This window comes from Enhydra lutris, unplaced genomic scaffold (genome assembly GCF_002288905.1).
Source record: "Enhydra lutris kenyoni isolate GAN:26980312 unplaced genomic scaffold, ASM228890v2 scaffoldscaffold10, whole genome shotgun sequence".
In the NCBI taxonomy this organism is placed as follows: domain Eukaryota; kingdom Metazoa; phylum Chordata; class Mammalia; order Carnivora; family Mustelidae; genus Enhydra; species Enhydra lutris.
Genome location: NW_019154094.1, coordinates 7,212,897 through 7,238,539, shown reverse-complemented (window position 1 = coordinate 7,238,539; position 25,643 = coordinate 7,212,897). Strand labels below are relative to the sequence as shown.

The 25,643-nt window shown below is 39.7% G+C and overlaps 1 protein-coding gene and 1 pseudogene across 3 annotated transcripts in view; both read left to right on the top strand.

The window, feature by feature from the left end:
* Positions 1 to 25,643, top strand: part of LOC111143823 (protein kinase cAMP-dependent type II regulatory subunit alpha) — a 122,106-nt gene that overhangs the window by 27,608 nt on the left and 68,855 nt on the right. The gene's annotated exons all lie outside the window — the stretch shown is intronic.
* On the top strand, positions 24,146 to 24,680 carry LOC111143896 (annotated as a pseudogene).

Sequence of the window (25,643 nt, the reverse complement as noted above, 5' to 3'; positions counted from 1 at the left end):
CAAGTTTGAGAGAGGCCACTCCTAAATGGTAACTCCAGATATCTAGGGGGAAAGAGGAAGGGGTGGTGAAGGTGGGTTTACAGCTAAATCCTGTTGCAGCCTTCAGCTTCCTTCTGCATTCTGGCTTTAGTAGGGCAGATGCTCATTTTGCTGGGCACTGGGATCCAGAAGAGAGGAAGGGTGGTCATGCCTGCAGGAGCGTATGCGGTGAGGGCAGTGAGCAGGCAACAATGTGATGATCCCTCCACAGCAGCAAGCTGAGGAATCCTAATATACAGTATATCGCTCCCGTTCCATAGTTAAGCAGTGGTGGATTTTTTCCCCCAAAATATAAAACAGGCATTGTATTTAATCACAGCTCTGCTTTTCCTGAATTGTCAAATTTAGATAAATCACATCCTGGCTTAACCACTTCCGAGCCTTGTGATTATCTCTTTGAGGGCGATTTTCTTAGTCTCAGTCTCCTTACCTACAAAATGGGATGATAATAGGGTTTTTGAGACAGTTGCATTCAGTGGTGCATTTGAAATTCTTGGCTCAGTACTTGCACATAGTGAAACTAAAAAAATTTGTAACTAAAAAAAAAAAATGTTTGAACAGAGTACACACATTGAAATAGCAGCTGTGAAAGTGTGAAACTGAGCTCCAGTCTTTTAAAGATCTATAATTTTGAAGAAATACAAAATTAAACTATGATATCCCTAGCATTCTACAGCCATAGCACCTTCATACGTAGGGTCATTGATTCCCTCCTAGGTCATTCGTGGTAAGTAATACTATTCTCATTGAATTTTTGAGTATACCAAGGCCTCAGAGAGGTTAAGTTCTAAAGTTAGAACTGCAAATCTGTCCTTGACTTCAGATCTTACTATGACTTTTGGGGCACCTGGGTGGCTCATTGGTTGAACATCCAGCTTTTGATCTTGGGGTCGTGGGATCAAGCCCCCAGTCAGGCTCCACAGTCAGCAGAGAGTTTGCTTGGCATCCTCTCTCTCTCCCTTTGCTTCCCTTGCTCTTGGGTACACGCTCTCTTTCTCTCTCTCTCTCCTGTAAGTAGATCTTAAAAAAAAAAAATCTTATGACTCTTGCATTTGCCTCACTCTGCAAAGCCTTTTTAAATATTAAGAATAAATGACTTATGGGATGCCTGGGTGGCTCAGTTGGTTAAACGTCTGACTCTTGGTTTTGGCTCAAGTCATGATTTCTGGGTTGAGAGATCAAGCCTTGGGGAGTCTGCTTCCCCTCTCCCTCTGCCTTTGTCCACCACCCCCCCTGCCAACATGTGTGTGCTTTCATGCGCATAGTTCCTTTAAAAATAAATAAATAACATAATTAATGATATGTTATAAAATTGCTTTTTCAGTTGACTGAAGGTTGGTGGTATAGCCTTTGTCATTTGAAAGTAAGGCAGATACTCCTTATGCAAATAATTTGATAGGCTTAGTTGATTGGCTTCCAGTTTTCTTTTTTTTTTTTTTAAGATTTTATTTGTTTATTTGACAGGCAGAGATCACAAGTAGGGGGAGAGGCAGGCAGAGAGAGGAGGAAGCAGGCTCCCTGCTGAGCAGAGAGCCCGATGTGGGGCTCGATCCCAGGACGCTGGGATCATGACCTGAGCCGAAGGCAGAGGCTTTAACCCACTGAGCCACCCAGGCGCCCTGGCTTCCAGTTTTCTTAACAGGCTAGGCTGATTTCTGTTGGTAAGAATGCCTTGGGTGTGGTAAAGGTGGAAGTGAAGGTTGACATATGAAGGAAGATACAGAAGCCTCACTTGCCTCTTCACACGTTTGCATCAGGGCAGAGGGCAGCCAAGATAGTCTGTAATACCTCTTGAATGCAGTGTGTGTTAATGTTTATAGAAAAATTTGTGCCTTTGGGAATGGAAAATGACTGACACTCCCTTTTCTAAGTTGCAACATTTGTGTACTTGGAGGATTAAGAAACTTCCAATTTCTGGGTGGCTCAGTGGGTTAAGAATCTTCCAGTTTCCTAGTAGCATGGCATCTCTAAATGCCAGTGCTTTTAAAAGAAACAAAAATCTGAAATGGAATATATACATTCAGCCTTTCACAAAAATATGCCAACACTTCTGAATATCCAAAGGCTTTAGAACTGGAGAATTGAAACCACCCATTTTCTTCACATCCTAAAAGACATGTTGAAATTCGTGATTAAATATTTACAAAACACAAAGCTGGGGTGCCCCTGGATGGCTCAGTCCATTATGTGTCTGTCTTCTGGTCAGGTCATGATCACAGGGTCCTGGGATGGAGTCTCCAGTTGGGCTCCATGCTCAGTGAGGAGCCTACTTCTCCCTCTCCCTTTGCCCCTCATCCTGCTTGTGCTCTTTCATGCTCTCTCTCTCAAACAAATAAATAAAATCTTAAAAAAAAAACCTCCACAAGTCTTCAAATTAGAGAATAGAAGTGAACTAGCTGTTTGCTACTAGACAGAGCTATGCTTTGAATTGCTTGAGAGCTGCTCTGATTAAGGACTTCATAAGCTTAGAACTACTCTGATTCTGTGATATGTTATTGATTTATAGCAATGATTCTCTACCCTGGTGCATATTAAACTTATAGAGCTTTATGAAAATACAAATGGAACAAGGCATTGAAGAATGTTTAAAATCAGCAAAAAAGGTCAGACTTAGTTCAAGATTCAAAATACATCTTTCTGAAACTGGAAAGCATAAACCTGTTCACTCTTTGGGTGAATAGAAAGGATTATAAAGTCAATTGAATATCCTACTCAGTGACCCTTCACTGTTAGCATTCTTGATAACTTCCCCCCTTTGGCTTATCTAGCTACATTTTTTGATAACTTCCTCCCCTTTGCCTTATCTGGCTTTACTTAGAACTTTTAACAGGGCTCACAGCAGCTAATCACAAACTTTCTGGAAATTGCAGAGAGTTTTGTCAATCCCGAGGAAGAATTGAGGCTCTGTTGCCCAAATCTTTGTAATCAAGTGGACTTTTGTCTTCTATATCTAGAAGCTGGAGAGGTACCTCCTGTTCCTTTCTAATCTGAATCATACCCCAGTCTTTATCTCTTGTCTTTAGTTCTTTGTGCTTTAATATGTATACAGTGTTACACTTAACTTGATTTCTGTGACTAAAACAAGATTAGACAAGTTTTTGCTGTCTGTAGATATCAGTTGTGTTTACAAGTTCTCAGAGTTTAAAAAATCTGAGCACGTTTCAGAGCTAGGTTTTTTTAGTTTAAACAGAACACAGGGCTTCACATAAAGTAGGAAAAGCTTTTTTTTTTTTTTTTTTCTTTCTCACAGTTGTCTGTAATGCCAAACGAAAAAAGGGTATGATGAATTGTTTTCTTCCTATTAATATACTTCAGAACCTACTGAGTCTGTGCCTTATTGTATTCCAGGATATGTTTGTTTATTGTTTGTTACCACAATTAGATTATAAACTCCACTGAAGACAGGTGATTTGTTTTGCTCGCCACCCAAATCCCAATGCCTAGCGTGTAATAGGCACTCAATAAATATTTACTGAATGAAAAAGAGCGATATTTTTTTCCTGTTTATCTCTTTTTACTCTTGTTTCATTTCCTCTCCATGCTCCTTGTACTTAATATTGATATGAATCATGTCTAAGGGCTTTCAGGGCTTTCACTGGTATTTTCTAATTATTTTTTGACATATAATACATATAACAAAATTCATCCATTTGAAGCACACAATTCAACTTTTAAAAAAGATCTTTAAAATTAATCAATTAATTAATTAATTTGAGAGAGTGCACAACAGGGACGTGGCAGGCAGAGAGAGAGGGAGAAAGCAGCCTTCCTGCTGAGTAGGGAGCCCAACATGTGGGCTTAATCCCAGGACCCTGGAATCATGACCTGAGCCGAAGGCAGAAATTTAACTGATTGAGACACCCAGGTGCCCCCAATTCATTTATTTTTAGTAAATTTACAGAGCTGTACATTCCTTACCACAATTTTAGAACTTTTTATTATCCCAAAAGATCCCATGGGTCTATTTGCAATCACTTCCCTTTCCCACCCCGTTCCCAGGCAATCACTAATCTACTTCTCTCCTAGTTTTGCCTTTTTTGGGCATTTCCTTTAATAAAATCATACAGTATGTGGTCTTTTGAGCCTGGCTTCTTTCACTTAGCTTAATTTTTAAAAATTGCAGTGAAATTCATATAACATACCATTACTGTTCTAAAGTGTACTACACTTCAATGGCATTTAGCATTTAGTGCATTCACAGTGTTACGCAACCGTCACGCCTCTGGTTTCAAAATTGTTTCAGTGCCCCAGAAGAACACCCTGTGCCTAGTAATCACTCCTCATGTTCCCCTTCCCCCATTCCTTGGCAACCATTAGTTGGCTTTCTTCTATGGATATATGGATTTATCTTTCTGAATAATTCATATTCAGAATATGAATCAGGAGTATTTAAGCTTTTGTGTCTGGCTTCTTTCATTTAACATGTTTTCAGGGTTCATCCAAGTTGTTATGTGTTAGTAGTACTTCATTTCTTTTTACGGCTGAATAATATTCCACTGTATAGACAGACTGCAGTTTTTCTGTTCATCTGTTTATAGACGTTTGGGCTGTTTCTGCCTTTTGGCTATTGTGACTAGTGCTGCTATGAACATTTATAAACAAATATCTCTCTGAGTGCCTGTTTTCAGTTCTTTTTGAGTATGTACCTAAGAGTGGAATTGCTGGGTCCTTTGATAGTTCTATGTATATTTTTTTGAGGAACAACCAAACAGTTTGCCACAGCTCCCTCACCATTTCATATTCCCATCAGAAGTGTCCAAGGGTTTCTGTTTCTCTCCATCCTTGCCAACTGATTCGTTTGCCATTTTTTGGATAAAAGCCATCTTGCTGGGTGCAAAATGGTATCTCTGTGGTTTGATTGGCTCTTCATTAATGACAGTGATGTTGAACATCTTTTCATTTGCTGGTTGAATGTTTGTATATCTTCTTTTGAGAAAAGTCTATTCAAGTCCTTTGCCCACTAAAAAAAATTATTATTGGGTCACCTAGGTGGCACAGTTTGTTAAGCATCCAGCTCTTGGTTTCAGGCTTGGGTCGATCACGGGGTCCTGGGACTGAACCCCGTGTGGGGCTCTGCATTCAACATGGAGTCTGCTTGGGATTCTCTTTCCCGCTCCCTCTGTCCCTCCCACTCATGCTCTCTCTCTCAAATAAATAAATAAATCTTCAAAAAAATTATTATTGAAGTATATAGTTGACATATAGTATGTAGTTGTATGATGTTATAGTGATTGACAATCCTATACATTATGTAGTACTCACCATAATTAGTGTAGTTACCATTGTCACTGTACAGGGTTATTGCAATCTCATTAGCTGTATTTGCTATGCTGTACTTTTCTCTCCGTGACTTATTTATTTTATAACTAAAAATTTGTACCTTTTAAATTACCTTCACCTATTTCAGTCATTCCCCCACTCTCCTCTCCTCTGGTAACCACTGGTTTGTTCTCTATGAGTCTTTCTGTTTTTGTTGTTGTTGTTTGTTTATTCATTTTAATTGGGTTATGTGTCTTTTGTTGTTGAGTCATGAAAATCCGTGTATATTATGCATACTAAAACCTTATTAGATATATGATTAGCAAATATTTTCTCCCATTCTGTACGTTGCCTTTTCATTCTCTTAATGTCTTCTGATGCACAAAGTTTTGGGGTCGAATATAAGAATCCATTGGCAAATCCAGTATAGTTTTAGCTCTTATATTGATCCATTTTGAGTTAATTTTTGTATGTGGAGTTAGGGTTCCAACTGTATTCTTTGCATGTGGTTATCCTGTTGTCTTAGCACTATTTGCTGAAGAGACTATTCTTCCCGTTGAACATTGTTGGCACTGTTGTTGAAAATCAGTTGGCTACATTGGGGTGCTGGGGTGGCTCAGTCAGTTGAGTGGCTGCCTTCAGCTCAGGTCATCATCCCAGGGTCCTTGATCGAACTGCACTGGGCTCCCTGCTCAGCAGGAAGTCTGCTTCTCCCTCTCCCTCAGCCCCTCCACCTGCTTGTGCATGTGCATGCTTTCTCTCTCTCTTTCTCTGACAAATAAATAAAATCTTTTAAAAAAAGAAAGGAAGGAAGGAAGGAAGAAAGAAAAAGAAAGAAAAAGAAAATCAGTTGGCCATAGATGTATGAGTTTATTTCTGGACTTGCAATTATTCTGTTGGTCTGTATGGCTCTCCTCATGCTTGTACTACATTGTTTTGAATACTGTAGCTTTGTAGTAAGTTTTGAAATTGGGAAGTCTCACTTACTTTGTTTTTCTTTTCTTTCTTTTTTTTTTTTTTTAAAGATTTATTTATTTTGGGGGGAGGAGCAGAGGGAGAGAGAGAACCTTCAAGCAGACTCAAGAGTCCAGAGCCCCACATGGGGCTCAGTCCCATGGCTCATGAGATCACGACCTGAACTGAAACTGAGATTCAGCCCTCAACCAACTGAGCTGCCAGGCACCCCTGTTTTTCTTTTCTGATATTGTTTTGGCTATTTTGAGCCTTTATAATTCCATGTGAATTTGAGAATCAGCTTTTCCATTTCTACAAAAGAGGCCATTGTAATTTTGATAAAGATTATATTAAATCTGTAGATCCTTTTGGAGAGTATTGCAACTTAATATTAAGTCTTCTAATCCATGAACATGGAATGTCTTCCATTTAGTTAGGTTTACTTTAATTCTTTTTTGTTGTTGTTCCTATATTGTATATTTCTGTAACATTGGAATTGCTTAAATGAATTTGTATTTCTTTTGCTGGTAGAAACAATAAATATAATTAAATTTTTTTTAAAAATGCAGTGTAGTTAACACATAGTGTTATATTAGTTTCAGGTGTATTTCAGTGATGTTTTGTACTTTTCAGCACATACATTTTCACTTCCTCTGTTAAATTTATTCCTAGGTATTTATTCTTTTGGGTCCCATTTAAATGGAATTGTTCTCTTTTTTCCTTTTTCTTTTTCTTTCTTTCATTTTTTTTTTTTTAATAAATTCTGTGGCCAACATAGGGCTTGAACTCAGGACCCTGAGATCAAGTCACATGCTGTACCCAGTGAGCCAGCCAGGCAGATGCTTAATAACTGAGCCACCCAGGCATCTTGAAAATTTTTCAGTTTTGCACCATTAGGTATGATGTTAGCTGTGGAGTTTTATAAATACTCCTTTTATGTTAATGAGGTTTCTTTCATTCCTATTTTTCTGGCTCTTTTTTTTTTTTTATCACAGAAGACTGCTGAATTTTATTAAATGCTTTTTCTGCATCTATTAAGATGATCTGTGATTTTTTTCCTTCCTTCTGTTAATGTGGCACATAACATTGATATTCTTATGATGAACTACCCTTCCACTCTTGTGCTAAAGCCTACTTGGTCATGGTGTATACTCTTTTTTTTTTTTTTTTTTTTTAAGTTTTTTTTTTTTTGAGGGGGGGGGGGGAAAAAAGCGGGGGGGGGGGGGGAGCAGAGGGAAAGGAGGAGAGGGAGAGACAGAATCTCAAGCCAGCTTCTTGCTCAGTGTGAGCCAGATGTGGGGGTTGATCTCATGACACTGAGATCACAACCCGAGGTGAAACCAAAAGTCAGCCACTTACCTGACTGAGCCACCCAGGCACCCCAGTGTATAATCTTTTCAATGTGCTGTTGGATTCAGTTGGATTTGTTAGATTTTTGGTTTTGTTTTTTTTTGTTTTTTTTTTTTTTTTAGGATCTTTCATCTCTATTCATAAGGACTATTGCTCTGAAGTTTTCTTGTGTTATCTTTGTCTAGCTTTGGTATTAGGCTAATGCTGGCATCATAATTATGTATTAGGAAATGTTGCCTCCTCTGCAATTTTTTGGAAGAGTTCCTGGAGGATTGGTACATGTTGTAAGTGAATGAAAGCATGAAAAATAACTCAGAATTTTGTTTTTAGTCATTAATGAACTTGCATTCGAGTTTTTAATTTTTCTGGCATGTATAACTAAATTTTAATCCCTGAATTTTGTGATTTTTTTTTTTTTTAAAACCAAATTTAAGTAATCTCTACACCCAGTGTGAGGTTTGAACTAATAACCCGGAGATCAAGAGTCCCATGTTCTTCCAACTGAGCCAGCCAGGTGCCCCAAATTTTTCAATCTTTTGTAGTCTCTGTGTAGACATTTACTTCATATTCCTTACCTGTTTACCTAACTGCCTTGAACTTATGTGATTTGCATTTCTAAAAACCTCAATTTTATTAATAATGCCATATAACTGATTTTTGATTATAGCTTAATCAGTTACATTTTTTTAAAATATTTTGTTTATTTGACAGAGATCACAAGAAGGCAGAGAGGCAGGCAGAGAGAGAGAGAGAGGGAAAGCAAGCTCCCCACTGAGCAGAGAGCCCAATGCAGGGCTCCATCCCAGGAGCCTGGGATCATGACCTGGGCCAAAGGCAGAGGCTTTAACCCACTGAGCCACCCAGGCACCCCATTAATCAATGGGTTAACATATCCATCTCTCAATATGTTAACAAAGGAACACATATAAAATTAGCATGAAATGAGCTCATTGTATTTTCTTTTGAGAGGACCACATATTTCAGCTGGGAAAAGAATATCTGAATTTTTAATAGATAAGACATCAAGTTCTGACTCTCAATACTGTTTTCACTGTTCACTGACAAAGAGCTGGTGGTTCATAGTTCTGTTTTGTTTCATATTTTACATTAAAAGAATGTATTTCTTCTAGCAGTAATATATTTTTACTTTTATTTTTTTTTAAAGATTTTATTTATTTATTTGACAGAGATCACAAGTAGGCAGAGAGGGAGGCAGAGAGAGAGAAGCAGGCTCCCCGCTGAGCAGAAAGCCCGACGCAGGGCTCGATTCCAGGACTCCGGGATCACGACCTGAGCCGAAGGCAGAGGCCCAACCCACTGAGCCACCCAGGCGCCCCATATTTTTACTTTTAAATTTAGAAATTATACAAAAACATAAAGAAAATGTAAATTGTCCCTGAGTCTATCACCCAAAGAAAACATTAGCATTTTGGTGGTTTTCTTTTTTTATTTATGCACAGGTGAAAACGTGTATGTAAAAACCGGCATTGTAGGAACGCCTGGGTGGCTCAGTCAGTTAAGCATCTGCCTTCGGCTCAGGTCATGATCCCAGGGTCCTGGGATCAAGTCCCACATCAGGCTCCTTGCTCAGCTGGAAGCCTGCTTCTTCCTCTACCTCTGCCTGCCTATGATCTCTCTCTATCTCTCTGTCAAATAAATAAATAAAATCTTAAAAAAAAAAAACAACCCTGACATTTATATAGCATCAGGCAATTTTTGCTCTGATTAACCTACAATGAGTATTGTTTTTCCTTGTCATTAAATGGTCTCCAAAAACTTGATGTTTTTTCAAATAACATCTTCTTTTATGAAATTAGAAGTTTTCAGGTTTTTAAAAAGTTAGGTAACATACAGTGCAATATTGGTTTCTGGAGTAAAATTCAGTGATTCGTCCCTTACATGCAACACCTGGTGATCATCACAACAAGTACCCTCTTTAATACCCATCACCCATCTAGCCCATCTGCCCCTGCCTGTCTCCGTCAACCGTCAGTTTGTTTTCTGTTGTTAAGAGTCACTTATTGTTGGCACCTGGGTAGCTTGGTTAGTTGAGCATCTGACTCTTGGTTTCGGCTTCAGTCATGATCTCCAGATTAGGAGATGGAGCCCCATCTCCCATTAGGAGATAGCCTCATAGCCCCATTAGGAGAGGAGTCCCTCTGCCCCTCTTCCTGATTGAGTGCTCCCTCTCTCTTTCTCTCTCTGAAATAAATCTTTTTTTAAAAAAGTCACTTATGGCTTGTTTCCATTTCCCTCTCTCCTTTTATTCTTTCCCCTCTTCCCATATGTTCATCTGTTTTCTTTCTTAAATTCCACATATGAGTGAGATCATATGGTATTTGTCTTATGGTATTTGTCTTTCTCTGACTGACTTATTTCACTTAGTGTAATGCAGTCTAGCTCCACCCAGGTCATTGCAAATGGCACAATTTCATTCTTTTTGATGGCCAAGTAATATTCCAGTGTGTGTGTGTGTGTGTGTGTGTGTGTGTGTGTGTGTGTGTACCACAACTTTTTAAAAAATATTTTATTCATTTATTTGAGAGAGAGATGGTGAGAGAAAGCATGAGCATGGGTGGGGTAGAAGGAGAAGCAGGCTCCCCACTGAACAGGGAGCCCAATGTGGCACTCGATCCCAGGACTCCAAGATCATGGCCTGAGCAGAAGACAGACACCCAACCGACTGAGCTATCCAGGCACCCTTATACCATATTTTCTTATCCATTTATCAGTGGATGGACATTTGGTCTGTCTTGGCTATGTTGATAATGTTGCTATAAACATGGGGGGGCAGATCTTACTTTGAATCTGTACTTTTTTATTTTTAAATATTTTTATTTATTTATTTGACAGAGATCTCACAAGTAGGCAGAGAGGCAGGCAGAGAGGGGGGAGGCAGGCTCCCTGCCAAGCAGAGAGCTAGATGTACTTTGAATCTGTACTTTTTATCCTTTGGGTAAGTGCCTAGTAGTGCAATTTCTCGGTTGTAGGGTAGTTTGTTCGTTCGTTCTTTTCTTTCTTTTTAAAAAGATTTTATTTATTTGAGAGAGAGAGCATGAGCGGGATGGGAGGAAGGACAGAGGGAGAGGGAGATATGGGCTCCCCATTGAGTGGGGAGCCTGATGTGGTGCTTGGTCTCAGGACTTCAGGATCACAACCTGAGCCAAAGGCAGATGCTTAACCAACTGAGCCACCCAGGCACCCCAGGGTAGTTCTATTTTTAACTTTTTGAGGAACCTCCAAACTGTTCTTCAGGGTGGCTGCAGCAATTTGCATTCCCACCAACAGTGCAAGAGGGTTCCGTTTTCTCCACATCCTCGCCAACACTTGTTGCTTGTGTTGTTATTTTTAGCCATTCTGACAGGGGTGAGGTGGTATCTCATGGTTTTGATTTGTATTTCCCTGATGCTGAGTGATGTTGAGCATCTTTTCATGTGTGTGTTAGCCATCTGGATGTCTTCTTCGTAAAAGTGTTCATGTTTTCTGCCCATCTCTTAACTGGATTATTTGTTTTTTTGGATGTTGAGTTTGGTAAGTTATTTGTAGATTTCGGGTACTAACCCCTTATCAGATATGTTGTTTGCAGATATCTTCTTTCATTCTGTAGGCTGCCTTTTAGTTTTGTTGTTTCCTTCAGTGTGCAGAAGCTTTTTTTTTTTTTTAATTTTATTTATTTATTTGACAGACAAAGAGAGAGGGAACACAAGCAGGGGGAGTGGGAGAGGAAGAAGCAGCTTCCCACTGAACGGAGAGCCCTATGTGGGGCTCGATCCCAGGACACTGGGATCATGACCTGAGCTGAAGGCAGATTCTTAATGACTGAGCCACCCAGGCACCCCTGTGCAGAAGCTTTTTATCTTGATGAAGTCCGAGCAGTTCATTTTTGCTTTTGTTTCCCTTGCCTCTGGTGACATGTTTCTAATAAGAAGTTGCTATGGCTGAGGTCAAAGAGGTTTCTGCCTGTCTTCTCCTCTAGGATTTTGATGGTTTCCTGTCTCACATTTAGGTCTTTCATCCATTTTGAATTTATTTTTGTGTAAGGTGTAAGAAAGTGATCTAGTCTCATTCTTCTGCTTGTAGCTATCCAGTTGTCCCAACACCATTTGTTGAAGAGACCGTCTTTTTTCCATTGGACATTCTTTCCTGCTTTGTCCAAGATTAGTTGACCATATAGCTGTGGGTCCATAATTTTTTAAAGATTTTATTTCTAAGTAATTTCTACACCCAATGTGGGGTTGAACTCACAATCCTGAGATCAAGAGTCACATGCTCTGTTGATTGAACCAACCAGGTGCCCCTCCAAAATGATTTTTTTTTTAAAGATTTTATTTATTTGTCTGACAGAGAGATAGAGAGCACAAGTACACAGAGTGGCAGGCAGAGGGTGAAAGAGAAGCAGGCTCTCTGCTAAGCAGGGAGCCTGATGCGGGGCTCAATCCCAGGACCCTGGATCCATGACCTGAGCCAAGGGCAGCTGCCCAACCAACTGAGCCACCCAGGCGCCCCTCCAAAATGATTTTTGAAGGCTCTGTAATTAGTCAGGATCTGTTTGACCATTCTCTTAGGAATAAACATATACATATGTGTGTGTGTGTGTGTGTGTGTGTGTGTGTGTGTGTGTGTATTTTTAAAGATTTTATTTGACAGAGAGTGAGAGAGGGAACACAAGCAGGGAGAGTGGGAGAAGCAGGCTTCCCGCGGAGCAGGGAGCCCAATGCAGGGCTTGATCCCAGGACCCTGGGATCCTGGGACGCTTAATGACTGAGCCACCCAGGTTCCCCAATAAACATATTTTCTAATTTTCCAGATATCCATATTTTCATTCAGAACTCATTTTTAACGTCTTTTTTTTTTTTAAAGATTTTATTTATTTATTTGACAGAGAGAGATCACAAGTAGACAGAGAGGCAGGCAGAGAGAGAGAGAGAGGGAAGCAGGCTCCCTGCTGAGCAGAGAGCCCGATGCGGGACTCGATCCCAGGACCCTGAGATCATGACCTGAGCCGAAGGCAGCGGCTTAACCCACTGAGCCACCCAGGCGCCCCTTAACGTCTTTTGAAATAATTTCAGACATATAGAAAAGTGCAAGTGGAACAGAGAATTCTCATATCCACATTCCCCAAATGTTAACATTTATCACATTTGCTTTGTCATGTTATTTTTCTCTGTTAGGCACACACTTTTTTTTTTTTTTTTTTTTTTTTTCTGAATTGTAATAGTAGGGCTGGGAAGCATGAGGAGAATGAGGCATTTGGCTTGGACACAAAATTTGAGTGGGTACCAAAAAACTCAGGAATCAAGATAGATATTTTAATTCAATATTGAAATAAAAATTATTCTAAAATAATGTGTGACTACTATGAACATTTTAAAGATAGCATCAGTTATTGCAGGCATGATGCCCTTTTATTTCCTTTTTTAAAAAGATTATTATTTTTTTATTTAACTTTAAAAAATATTTTATTTATTTGACAGAGATCACAAGTAGGCAGAGAGGCAGGCAGAGGCAGGGGGTGGGGGGGAAGCAGGCTCCCCACTGAGCAAGCTCCCCCAATGTGGGGCTTGATCCTAGGACCCTGAGATCATGACCTCTGCCAAAGGCAGAGACTTAACCTACTGACCCATCCAGGCACCCCATTTATTTATTTATTTTATTTTTTAAGATTTTATTTATTTATTTATTTGACAGAGAGCACACAAGCCAGGGAGAGAGACAGAGGGAGAAGCAGACTCCCCACTGAGCAGGGAGCCCGATGCATGGCTCCATCCCAGGATCCTGAGATCATGACCTGAGCTGAAGGCAGATGCTTAACCAACTGAACAACACAGGCTCTCCTATTTATTTATTTTAGAGAGAGGCAGAGGGAGAGAGGGCACAGAGTGGGAGGGGCAGAGGGAAAGGGAGAGACTCCACACAGAGCATGGAGCCTGATGTGGGGCTCCCTCTCACCACCCTGAGATCACAACCTAAGCCAAAACCATGATTCAGATGCTTAACTGACTACCACCCAGGTGCCCCGATGCCACTTTATTTCTAAATATTTCAGTTTGTTTCCTTTAAAAAAGGAGGGATGGTATTCTCTTACATAACCACAATACAGTGATCAAAATATAGGAAGAACTTTGGTATAATACTAGTACCTAATATCTAATCTACAGATGTTTAGTTTTTATCAGCTATCTACTATAGTAGTCTTCTTTATAACAAAACAACTTTTTTCTGACTCAGGATCCTATCCAGAATCAAATGCTGAATTAATTGTTATGTCTCCTTAATGACATGACAACTATGAACTAAACAGTGACATTTTTTGAACTAAACAAATTTTATCCTTCATGACTTTAACACTTCTGGAGAATGTTGACCATGTATTTTATAGACTGTCCTTTGATTTGGGTTAGTCTGTTATTTCTTCTGGATTAAATCCAGGTTATAAGTTTTTAGTAAGAATACCACAGAGGTAGTGCTGTGTCCTTCTCAGTGCATTATATCAGAAGACACAAGGTGTCTTTTTTGTCCTATTACTGGTGGTATCAGCTTTAATCACTTGGTTAAGGATGTATCTGTCCAGGTTACTCCATTGTAAAGTTATAATTATTTTCTAATTAGTGGTATTTTGTGGAGGAGATACTTTGAGATCGTAAAAATACTGTTTCTCTTCATGCTTTTGAGTATCCATTGATGATTCTTGCCTTGAACAGTTATTTACGATGATGCTTGCCAGATGGAGATTTAAAAAATTTTCCATCTCTCCTTTTTCTTTTATTGGTCAGAATTTTACTCTAAGAATGTATGACATACATATGTATTATGTATTATATTATTAATATATTAATATATAATATATATTAATATTATAACATGATATTAATAATTATTAATATAATAATTAATGTGGCAATGTTATAATATTAATAATTATATATTAATATATATTATATATACCAGTATAGATTTATGGATTTTTTCTTCTATGAGTTATAATCCAGTACAATCTTTATTTATCTTGTTAAATACAGAGTTTTGTTTTTTCTTGCTCAGGTCACAGTCTAATGTGCATTGGCAGGGCTAGGCCTCTGCACCCACATATTCAGAGACCCAGGCTCCTTAAACCCCTAGAGTAGCCCTTGCAACTGGAATTCTGAGGAAATAATTAAACCCTAATGCCTTAAGACATCTGTTGTATGCAGCAAGTTAATTTCTCTGTGATTCTGGAGTGGTACTGATTATATGCCATCCGTGGGAGAACTGAGGAATTAGTCTACTTACTTACATCATTGTATTAAGGGCTTAATTCTCTCAGGAAACCCTGGTTGGGAAGGGCTTCTCTGGAGACTCAGTCTTATGCTGACTTCTCTGCAACTAGTTGAAAGAGGAGGGAAGAGAACATGAACGATCCCATGGAGGATTTTAAGGGGTCAGGCTGGATTTGGCAACATTAGTCACCAATGTTCCATTAGCCAGAATGGTTCAGTATTGTCCCTAGCTGCCAGAGAGGCTAGGAAACGGTGTAGCTGTGTGTCCCGTACGAAAAGAAAACAGGATTTGGTGAACTCAGAGCAATCTCTGAAATGCTTCCTTTACTCTGATTCTGTTGATAAAATTTTTTGTTTCATTTATCTATCTCCTGATATAGTATCTAGCACATAATAGGCAAAGTCTTGAAAAGTCCTTGAGAGAACTACTTTGGACCTTATTCAGAGACAATGGCAAGTTATCAGAGATTTTACTCATCTGGGAAATGATGTGGTTAGTAGTTTGTGTTTGGAAGACTGGAGCTTCATGGAAGGTAGTGGGGTGCTGTCTGGGGGTATTTAAAAAAAAATTTTTTTAAGATTTTATTTATTTGACACAGAGAGAGGGAGATCACAAGTAGGCAGAGAGGTAGGCAGAGAGAGATGGGGAAGCAGGCTCCCTGCTGAGCAGAGAGTCCGATGCGGGGCTCGATCCCAGGACCTTGAGATCATGACCTGAGCCGAAGGCAGAGGCTTAACCCACTGACCACCCGGGCGCCTCTCATTTTTATTTTATTTATTTGACAGACAGAGATCACAAGTAGGCAGAGAGGCAGGCAGAGAGAGAGGAGGAAGCAGGCTCCCTGCTGAGCAAAGAGTCGGATGCGGGGCTTGATCCCAGGACTCTGGGACCATGACCTGAGCCAAAGGCGGATGCTTAACTGACTGAGCCACCCAGGTACCCCTGAGTTGCAGACTTTAAACGGTAAACTATATGGTATGTGAATTCTACCTCAATAAAGCTATTAATTTCAGAAAAAGCTGTTATTTTTAAAAAGTGGCATGTTTTCCTTTTTGTCCCCAGCTATTGCAGACTCAGTGCCCCCCCTGAGTGTTTAAGCTATGGCCAAGTATGATTATTTTTCTTTCTGTTTTTTAAAAAAGAAAGTATAATTGAAATATAATTGACATACAGTGTTATATTAGTTCCAAGTGTATGGCATAGCGATTGGATGGTTCTATTCACTACTCTTTGCTTACCACACTAAGTGTAGTCACCATACAGGATTATTACAATTTTATTCGCTGTACTCCCTATGCTGTACTTTTCATCCCTGTGACTTATTTTATAACTGGAAGTCTTCTTTTTTTTTTTTTTTTTTTTAAGATTTTATTTATTCATTTGACAGAGACACAGCGAGAGAGGGAACACAAGCAGAGGGAGTGGAAGAGGGAGAAGCAGGCTTCCTGCCGAGCAGGGAGCCCGATGTAGGGCTGGATCCCAGGATCCAGAGATCATGACCTGAGCCAAAGGCAGCCGTTTAACGACTGAGCCACCCAGTCGCCCCCAAAACTGGAAGTCGTCTTTTTGTTTGTTTGTTTAATTTGACAGAGACACAATGAGAGAGGAATAAAAGCAGAGGGAGTGGGAAAGGGAGAAGCTGGCTTCCCGCAAAGCAGGGAGCCCGCCTGGGGTCCTGAAATCAGGACCTGAACCAGCCGAAGGCAGCTACTTAACGACTGAGCCACCCAGGTGCCCCTATAACTGGAAGTCTTTATCTCTTAATCTCCTTTGTCTATTTGGCCCATACTTCTCTTTTTCTTTGTAATGACTCTTTGTACTTAAGTGGATTTATTTTAAATGGGAAAAAAATAACAGTTTTAAAAACTTTTTTAAAAAAGATTTTATTTACTTATTTTTTAGAGAGAGAACGCGCGCGCGCGTGAGCGCATGCGCGCATGATTGCATGAGGGTGGGAGGACAGAGAGGGAGGGAGAAGGAGAAGCGGGCTCCCTGGTGGGGCTGGATCCCAGGACCCAAGGATCATGACCTGAACCAAAGGCAGGCACTTAATCAGCTGAGCCACCCAGGGGCCCCTAAAAAGAACTATTAATGTTGATCTTAGAAAAGCACTTGATTTTGAACCTGGTTCAACAGATTTTGCCTAATGAAAGTACTGATAAACTGAGCTAGTTCTAAGAAATTATTCAGTCAGGACTCCAGATACAAATTTCTAGTGGTAGTTTTTAACTTCATTTAAAAAGACATTTTAGACATTTCAAGAAAAAAGGTGCTTTCCTAAACTTGCATGGAGGTGAGTGTTATCTAGTTACCCTGCTAGCATCCCCCCCGGTGATTCTTTTTTGTTTTGTTTTAAAGGTTTTATTTATTTATTTGACAGAGAGAGACACACAGAGAGAAGGAATACAAGCAGGGGGAGTGGGAGAGGGAGAAGCAGGCTTCCCAGCTTAGCAGAGAGCCTGAAGTGGGGCTCATCCCAGCATCCTGGGATTGTGACCTGAGCCGAAGGCAGAGGCTTAAGGACTGAGCCACCAGGTGTCCCTCTGGGTGATTCTTGATCCTAACCTCTCTACAGGTACCTGTGTGGCTGGCTGAGAGCATGGGCTATGAAGCTAAGGCTGCCTGCCACCGAACCTGGTTCCATCTTTGTTAGTAGAGTGAGTTATTTAACCCTGTCTTCGATTATTTTTCTATTAAATATTACCGCATAAAGCTTGTGTGAGAATTAAGTGACTTAATACCCATGAAGTACTCGGGCCAGATCCTGGCACATGTGTGTTAGATACTGTTATTCCATGTGCATGATTTCCAGCCTTCTTTGTCATCTTGATAGGCCGAATTTGCTTTGATTTCTGTATTGATTAGGATTAGGTTTGTGAGTGACAAATAATAGCACTTAAAGGAAGCCTGAAGTGTAGCAGCCCCGGATCAGTAGGACAGGGAGCTTCAGGAAGTTGTCAGGGATCTAGATTATCCTATCTGGCTTCTCTGCAAGCCTGTTCCTACTCTTTTTCAGAGTTAAAAGTCAAACAAGGGGCACCTGGGTGGCTCAGCTGGTTGAGCATCTGCCTTTAGCTCAGGTAGTGATTCCTGGGTCCTGGTGTGGAGCCCCTCATGTGGGGCTCCTGGCTCAGTAGGGAACCTGCTTCTCCCTCTCCTCCCTCTGCAGCTCCCCCGCTTACATTCTCTGTCACTCTCTCTCTGTGAAATAAGTCTTTTTTTTTTTAAGTCAAAGGATAATTAAAACTGAAAGAGGATTAGTAATGTAATTGTTATTTGGAAATTTGAAGTTAATCTGAGGAGAAATAGCTGAAAGAGTTGATGTGGTTGCCTCTGGGGAGCAGAAATTGGGAATAGGGAGAGATGGGTTGAAGGATGGCTGTGTTTTGCTGATACTGTTTTCTTAGTTATAGCTTATAGTGCTATTTGACTTTTTAAAATCTGTGATATGTAGTAGTCTGATTAAAGACAAAATTGTTAGAAAATAAGGATTATATCATAATGTGTTTGTACAGCTTTCTTCACATAACGCTGTATCTTGAAGATCTCCCTGTCCGTTCATGTTGGTGTGTTACATCCATTTTAATGGCTACTTAGAGGTTTGTACTCTCGCTACACCAACATTTCCTTCATTTCTTTTTTTTTTTTTTTTAATTTTTAAGACAACTTCTCTTTTCTTTTTTTCTGGCTGTTACATATTACACTGTGATGATTGTGATACATATATATATATATATATATATATATTTTCATTCATATTCCTAGAAGTGGAATTGTTGCTTGGTTAAAGGCAGTTCACATTAAAAATTTTGACAGAAGCTTCCAGATTGTCTTCCAAAATTTTAAGATCCCTTTTTTGACAACTGTGTGGAGAGTAGATTGGTGTGGAGCAGAACTGGTGGTTGGAAGACACTTTTGGAGGCTGCTGCAAGTTATCCAGGCAAGAAAGGATGCACTTCAGGCTAGGATGACAGTGGAGCTGGAGAAAGGTAAACTGATAGGAGAAATAAAGTGGGAGGGAAAGCAGATGGAGTTGTTAATGAAGTAAGTGTGAGTAATGAAAGAGAGGAAGGAGTCAGTGGTGATTCAGGTGGACCAGTGACATCAGTTAGAGTTACTGTAGGAGATGAACCTTACTTGTCATGGCCGAACCAGATGACTTCATAGATACTTTACGACTCTGACGTTTTATGATTTTGGGATCTGTGACAGCACCCTAATTTATAGATTGAATGATACCTTTCTGCTCTTCCCCAGCTGAAGGAGAAAGAAAGTGCATATAGATAACCAGCTTACGGGACGCCTGGGTGGCTCAGTTGGTTAAGCAGCTGCCTTCGGCTCAGGTCATGATCCCAGCGTCCTGGGATCGAGTCCCACATCGGGCTCCTTGCTCAGCAGGGAGCCTGCTTCTTCCTCTGCCTCTGCCTGCCATTCTGTCTGCCTATGCTTGCTCTCTCTCCCTCTCTCTCTCTGACAAATAAATAAATAAAATCTTTAAAAAAAAAGATAACCAGCTTACTACTACTGAATATTGTTCTGCCATAGAATGGCTTCCAAAATGACCCTTGCTCCCCTCTTGACCCTCATCTCTGTGCTCTCGTCTCACATTGCTCATGCCATATCATACCCCTTTCATTTACTGAAATCACGGACTCACTCAACTCCCAGCCCAACTGTGCTGCTAACATCCTGCTGGCCCCATTTAAGTCCAGCGTGCCTCCTCTTTGCCTTTCCAGCAGTTGAAGGATGTTGTGTCCTCCTGAATCTTGCCCTACCTTAGTTGGGCTTGGATTATGTTCTCCAGGTTTTCATGACATGTCCTATTACATTCATAGTGAAGATTCTGTTATCTTATTGATCACATGTTTGAATTTAAAACAGAGACTTTGGGGCACTTGGGTGGTGGCTGGTTGAGCCACCAACTCTTGGTTTTGGCTCAGATCCTGATCTCAGGGTCATGACATGGAGCCTCGTGTCAGGGTCTGCATGCAGCGTGGAGTCGGCCTCAGACTCTTCTCTCTCTGTCCCTCCCACTCGTGCTCTTTCTCTCTCAAATAAATAAGTAAAACTTTAAAAAATAATAAAATAAAATAGGAGAGACTTTTGGAAATGTTTTTGATTTCTCTAGTATGATCTTAATATCACTCACCACATATAATATCCTACCTGTTTAAAACCATGTTTTAACTTTCAGGGCCCGTCAGCATTTAGGAGTTCCTTTTATCAGGAATCAGGAATTTTAGTTTCACTGATCACTGAGATGGCATTTGTTAATTTTTTGAGGCACATGTTTTCAGGCCAGGTTACATTTTAAGTCTTCTTATCCCTTATCAGTATTTGTTTATAATGAAAATCGGAGAACATTTTAGGTAGTGTTTTCTGTTGGAAGGTTTTCTTACACCTGCTATGCCAGTTGAATATTTTGTCCGATCCATATAAAGGCTGATGTGATCTGTTTTGAGCTCTCTGTAAACAGTGGTGAAATTAGAATAAGGTGATCTCTTTGACCGCGGTAATTGTTGATAGCATTCTCTGGATGCCTTGGCAGTTTATCTGGCTCTGACAGCAGCCGTTTCTCCTGGCCCTGTAAAACCTTAGAAGACATGTACTAACTTAGAATTAAATTGCACAGAAGTTTATCAGGCAGCAGCATGTTCATCCACTCATTTATTCAAGCTAAAGCCCTTAAGACTCTTGTCTTTAATTATGTTTTTTCCATTGCAATTCAACATTTTTTTACCTTTGAACTCTTTCATAGTAACAGAGAATGCTTTAGAAATTAAAAAAAAATCATTTTATCTTTTTTGCATGATTTATGAATATAGCAACTTTAAGTTTGCATTTATTTATTTATTTTTAAGTAGCATGGAGCCCAACATGGGGCTTGAATTCAATGACCCTGAAATCAAGAGTCGGACACTTAACCGACTGAGCCACCCAGGTGCACCATAAGTTTGCATTTTTAAATTTTAGTTTAATATATTATGAAATAAATTCAGTGAATTTCAACACATTATTTAATTTACTTTAAAAACTATGCATGCCCTTTTAAATTTTAGCCATTCTGGCAAGGATAGGGTGGTACTTCACTGTGGCTTTGACTTGCATTTCCCTGATGATTGGTGATGCTGAGCATCTTTTCATGCGTCTTGGCCATCCCCATGTCTTCTTGGGAGAAATGTCTACTCAAGTCCTCTGCCCATTTAAAAAAATTTTATGTTAACGTTATTTTTTATTTGAATATAGCTAATATACAGTGTTATATTAGTTTCAAGTGTGGATTATAATAATAACAACAATTCTGTACATTACTCAGTGCTCATCATGGTAAGTGTACTCTTAATCCCCCTCACCGATTTTACCAATCCCCCCTCCCTTCTACATCCTCTCTAGCAACCACCAGTTTGTTCTGTGCATATGAATGGTTTTTTGTTTGTCTCTTTCTTCCTTTGTTCATTTGTCTTCTTTCCTAAATTCACATATGAGTGAAATCATATGGTAATTGTCTTTCCCATTTTTTTTTAAAGATTTTATTATTTATTTATTTGACAGACAGAGATCACAAGTAGGCAGAGAGGCAGACAGAGAGAGAGGAGGAAGCAGGCTCCCTGCGGAGCAAAGAGCCTAATGTGGGGCTCGATCCCAGGACCCTGGGATCGAGCCCCACATAGCCTGCTTCCTTCTCTCTCTCTGCCTGCCTCTCTGTCTACTTGTAATCTCTGTCAAATAAATTAAAAAAAAAAAAAAACCTTTAAAAAAATTTTTTATTTTTAAGTTATCTCTGTACCCAACGTGAGGTTCAAACCCACAACCCTGAGATCAAGAGTTGAGCACTCTACCAACTGAGCCAGCCAGGTGCTCTGTCTTTCCCATTTTTTAGTCAGTTTGGGTTTTTTTGGTGTTGAGTTATGTAACTTCTTTATATATTTTGGATATTAACTCCTTATTAGATACATCATTTGCAGATATCTTCTCCTTTCAGTAGGTTGCCTTTTTGTTTTGTTGATGGTTTCCTTTGCTGTGCAGAAGCTTTTTATTTTGATGTAGTTTATTTTTGTTTCCCTTGTCTCAGAAGACATACCTAGAAAAATGTTGCCATGGCTGATGTCAGAGAAATTACTGCCTGTATTCTCCTCTAGGACTTTTATGGTTTCAGGTCTCACATTTAGGTCTTTAATCTATTTTGAGTTTATTTTTGTGTATGGTGTCAGAAAGTGGTTCTGTTTCATTCTTTTCCTTGTAGCTGTCTAGTTTTTCCTGAATCATTTGTTGAAGAGAGCTGTCTTTTCCCCCACTGTATTTTCTTTTTTTTTTTTTTTTTAAGATTTTATTTATTTATTTGACAGAGAGAGGTCACAAGTAGGCAGAGAGGCAGGCAAAGAGAGCGGGGGGAGCAGCCTCCCTGCTGAGCAGAAAGCCCGATGTGGGGCTCGATCCCAGGACCCTGAGATCATGACCCAAGTCAAAGGTAGAGGCTTAACCCACTGAACCACCCAGGCGCCCTCCCCCACCGTATATTCTTGCCCCCTTTGTCATAGAGTAATTGAACATATAAGTGGAGCAAATTGGCTCTCTATTCTGTTCCATTGATCTGTGTGTCTGTTTTTGTGCTAATACCATACTGTTTTGAATGCTACAGCTTTGTAATAGATCTTTAAATCTGGTATTATGATACCTGCAGGTTTTATCTTCTTTCTCAAGATTGCTTTGGCTATTCAGGGCCATAAAAAAGGATGAAATCTTGCCATTTGTGACTACATGGATGGACCTAGAGGGTATTATCTAAGTGAAATAAGTCAGACTGAGAAAGACAAATACCATATCATTTCACTCATATGTAGAATCTAGAAAACAGGAGAAATGAATAAACACAAAGCAGAATCAGACCTTATAAATCCAGAGAAGAAACTGATAGTTGCCAGAGGAAAGGGGGTGGGAAGATAGATTGGTAAAGGGGAGTGAGAGATACAGGTTTCCACTTATAAAACAAGTAAGTCACAGTAATAAAAGGCACAGCATAGGGAATATAGTCAGTGATATTGTAATAGCATTTTATCATGACAGGTGGTAGCTACACTTAATGAGCATAGCATAATGTATAGAGAAATTGAATCACTATGTTATACACCTGAAATTGTAACATTATATGTCAACTATATTCAAGTTAAAAAATCAAATAAAAACTTTTTAAAAGAACAGTATTTACTTCATGCAAACTAACCATGACTTTCTCCTATTTGACTTCAAACCAAGACCTTTTTTTTGTTTTGTTTAAAAAAAAAAAAAAACCTTGGAATTCTTTTTTTTTTTTTTTTTTTTTTAAGATTTATTTATTTAAGGGGTTGCCTGAGTGCTTAGTCATTTAAGCAGTGCCTTCAGCTCAGTTCATGATTGCAGGGTCCTGGGATAGAGCCTCTCCCTCTGCCCCTCTCCCTGATCACATGTAAGCGTGCTCTCTGTCTTTCTCTCTCAAATAAATAAATAAATACCTATTCACTAGGAAAAATGTCAACTCTACTGAAAAGTTGGAAGAACAAGTGAACTCCTCCTAGTTGGACCACTTGTTAATGTTTTGCCACACTTCACTTCCTTTATCTTTCACTTCTCGTTTATGTACCCATGCACATACACATATACATTGTAGTGTTAATTTCTGCTTTATATATATTTAATTTTTTTAAACTGTGGACAAATGGAAATAACAAAATTTACCATTTGAAATTTGCAGTTTAGGGGCGCCTGGGTGGCTCAGTGGGTTAAAGCCTCTGCCTTTGGCTCAGGTCATGATCCCAGGGTCCTGGGATCGAGCCCCGCATCGGGTTCTCTGCTCGGCCGGGAGCCTGCTTCCTCCAATCTCTCTCTCTGCCTACTTGTGATTTCTGTCAGATAAATAAATAAAAATCTTTAAAAAAAATAAAATTTGCAGTTTATAGAGGGTATTATGCTAAGCAAAATGAATCAGAGAAAGACAGTTATTACATGATCTCACTCATATGTGAAATTTAAAAAACAAAACAGAGGGGTGCCTTGGTGTCTCAGTTGGTTGGGCAACTGCCTTCGGCTCAGGTTATGATCCTGGAGTGCTAGGATTGAGTCCCGCATCAGGCTCCCTGCTCAGCGGAGAGTCTGCTTCTCCCTCTGCCCCTACCCCTCTTGTGCTCTCTCTTTCATTCTCTCTTGAATAAATAAATAAAAATCTTTAAAAAAGATTTTTCGTTTTTCCTCTGTCTTGACTGAGGCAGCCATCTTGTTCTTGCTGCATGCTGTTGTTAGAGGACCCTCCCTGCTTCAGATTTACCAACAGCACGGATCAAGAAAAGCTAGCCAAACTTCAGGCTCAGGTCCAGATAGGGGGCAAGGGTACAGCTCACAGAAAGAAGAAGGTGGTACATAGAACAGCTACAGCTGATGACAGAAAACTCCAGAGTTCTCTAAAAAAACTGGCTATGAATAATATAGCTGGTATTGAAGAGGTGAACATGATTAAAGATGATGGGACAGTTATTTGTTTCAACAATCCCAAAGTCCAAGCTTCCCTTTCTGCTAACACCTTTGCAATTACTGGGCATGCAGAAGCCAAACCAATCACAGAAATGCTTCCTGGAATATTAAGTCAGCTTGGTGCTGACAGCTTAACAAGTCTTAGGAAGTTAGCTGAACAGTTCCCATGGCCAAGTGTTGGATAGCAAAGCAACAAAACCAGAAGACATTGATGAAGAGGACGATGATGTTTTCCACATCTCATAGAAAATTTTGATGAGGCATCAAAGAATGAAGCTAACCGAAATTTTTTCTGGAGTTTGGAAGCTGGCATGGACTAAATTTAACAAATCAGCTATGTGGTTCCAAAGTTTTACAGACATAGAGAACATCAACTGTTACTAGTTCAGTAATATAAATATTTTTTATATTGATTATGCTGTTTGTTCAGCATTTTTCGGTCATTTGATTTTGCATTTTGCACTTCCTCCCAGGATCTATTCTTTTGGTCAGAATATGAAGTGTCGGTGCAGTTTGAGGGTGTTTTCGTATTTGATTCTCAGTTTTCTGGTTTTTTTTTTTTTTTTTTTTTTTTTTTTACAGACAGAGTCCACAAGTAGGCAGAGAGAGGAAGGGAAGCAGGCTCCCTGCCGAGCAGAGAGCCCAATGCGATGTGGGGCTCTCGGGGCTCGGGGCTTGGGGCTTGATGCCAGGACCCTGGGATTATGACCTGAGCTGAAGGCAGAGGCTTTAACCCACTGAGCCACCCAGGCGCCCCAGTTTTGTTTTTTTGTTGGGGTATTTTTGGTTTGTGTGTATGTGTATGTATGCATGTGGGTATGTGTGTATACAGTGGAGAGCAAATTGGAAAACAGTTCTATTTATCCTCCTTCTTCCCTTGGTAGAAAATAAAACAAATCTTTATCTTAAAAAAAAACCACAGAGAATCATAGAGGTAGAGAGGAAAAAATGAAACAAGACAAAATCAGGGAGACAAACCATAAGAAACTCTTAATCATAGGAAACAAACTGAGGGTAGTTGGAGGGGAGGGGGATCAAGGGATGGGGTGACTGGATAATGGACATCAAGGAGGGTACATGATGTTATGGGCACTGGGTATTATATAAGACTGATGAATCACTGAACTCTACCTCTGAAATCAATAATATATTATAGTTAATTAATTGAATTTAAATTTTAAAAAGTTGCAGTTCATTGCCATTAAGTGCATTCATAACAATCACCACCATCTGTCTCTGGATATCTGTCTCTGGACATCTTTGCATATTGCAAAACTGAAACT